The following is a 2011-nucleotide window of genomic DNA, read 5'->3' on the forward strand; positions in this document are numbered from 1 at the left end:
AGTTTGTATTTTTTTGTTACAGAGATTAAGGGATGCAACGGGGATCGATTGATGGGGAATTTAATTCTCCATCACACCGTCTGGGTTTCATTCCTTAATATTAATTAGCCAGCAAATGAATCACCTGCAAAATATTAAGAACATGTTGAGGACGAAGAGAGCATAAATTACGCTCCGAAACTATCCCTGTGACAGCGGGACTGCTACTACCGAGTTACCCGCACAGGCAGTTCGCCCAGCCGTCAGATTCGACCGTGGCGGCATCCCTCCGTTGGGGTCGAACTACTTTTGGCTTGGGGTCAGTCCAACCCCGAGATCTGAGCCTCTACTTTAGTCAATCCTCTTTGGGTATTATACTGCCCAACCCTGACCGAAACGAACGAGCGGTTCGTACCTCGATGGTTTTAGTTCGTGCTCCAGTGATTGGGTAGAGTGGGGGAATTTGGACGGATTTTCAATGCCGGCAACGGCAACTCAAACCTCCACAATAACAAAAACAAAGTAAATATCCGGAGCACAGTGGGTTTAGGAAAAAAATTGCATAATTTAGAAAAATATATGTATTTAATTATCACTGACGGTGCTGATGAATTGGCAAGTATTGGAGTATTTTGTATTTTCTTCGTCTCGGTAAATATTCAATCATTTTGAGAATGAGTTATTCTGGAGAGGGAAATTGTCAAAAGACAGATTGCCATAGATTTTCTCAACTATACAGAAGTCTCTTAACATAAACTCCGAAAATTACGCATTCCATAATCTATTGACAATATCATTGTTGAATGAAAACTTTTCTCAATTTTGTTATTGATGCAATATGAAAATAAAAAGATAATAATATTTGAAACTTTTGATTCAGACAGACTATCAGAAATAACTTCTATTTGCTGTTCATGAAATTTTCTGAACGATTTTTTTTTTGTTAAAGGGTTTGTTTATTTCATTTGAATGTAAAGTAACTGATAACGTTTTTTTTAAGCAGAATTCTTAAAATATTNGCAGAATTCTTAAAATATCCATTCTTGTCAATTTACATTGCACATATGGGAGCGAAACATCGAGAAGAAACTGACAATTTCGATCAGATGCTCTATAGTGAATTGAATCAACAAACAAACTAAATAATCAGAAGCCATTGGATGCGAGAAAGAATTGAATAATTCACCTGAATATATTTATGATATTCACCTTCATGGTGCTTATAGCTAAGAGAAATCAAGGTATTCGTCTTGGCAAGTCTTCAATTATTTTAGTAACGAATGATTTTAAAGGGCAAAGTGAAAAGAGAAAGATTTCTTATGAATATTTTATCAACTACATAACAGGTCTTTTCACATCAATTCCTAAAATCATTTTATTAGAAACAAAATCTGCTGGCAAAATTTTCTTTAGAAAACTTTCCTCAATTTTTTTTTATTGATTGAACGTGAGAATAAAAGAATAATAATATTTGAAACTTTTAATTTAGACAGATTCTATCAGAAACACTTTCTATTTTCTTTTTATAGTATTTCCCAAACCACTTTGGCTATTGAACAGTTTGTTTATTTTTGTTAGAGTGTAAAGTAACTGACAAAGGCTTTTATCTGTAATTAAATGAATTCTGCAAGTTTCTTCCATTTGCAGAGAAAGATATTGATCTTTGCAAATTTTTGTTGCAGATATCGGGCGAAACATCTGACAGACTAAGCATTTTCACAAAATTCAGGGGTGAATTGAATGAACTACCAAAATGAATGATCTGGGCTAAGTGGGTCAGAAAAATATTAAATAAAATTTTCTGGAAATTTCAAATGTCTAACTCAATTCCCCAAAACGGCCGTAGAATTTCGATTATCTTGAGAACTACAATAGTCAAAACCTCAAATCAGAATTCATAATGAAGCTAGGAAAATCTCTAACCCCACCCACCCTTTATGAACCCGTTTTGCCACAAGATTCCACGAAAAACCCCACAAAATCACATTTCTGTCCAAGATTCGGTTTCGCTGATTATCTCGATAAAGAATGC

The 2011-nt window shown here is 34.6% G+C and overlaps 1 long non-coding RNA gene across 1 annotated transcript; it reads left to right on the forward strand.

The window, feature by feature from the left end:
- The first annotated feature begins 593 nt into the window (after nucleotides 1-593).
- Nucleotides 594-1788, forward strand: LOC107046356. The gene is made up of 3 exons (XR_001461545.1): nucleotides 594-630; nucleotides 1003-1220; nucleotides 1662-1788. It is a non-coding gene; the product is annotated as an uncharacterized LOC107046356 (long non-coding RNA).
- The last annotated feature ends 223 nt before the right edge of the window (nucleotides 1789-2011 follow it).

This window comes from Diachasma alloeum, unplaced genomic scaffold, assembly GCF_001412515.2.
Source record: "Diachasma alloeum isolate Michigan unplaced genomic scaffold, Dall2.0 Dall_scaffold_01328, whole genome shotgun sequence".
In the NCBI taxonomy this organism is placed as follows: Eukaryota; Metazoa; Arthropoda; class Insecta; order Hymenoptera; family Braconidae; genus Diachasma; species Diachasma alloeum.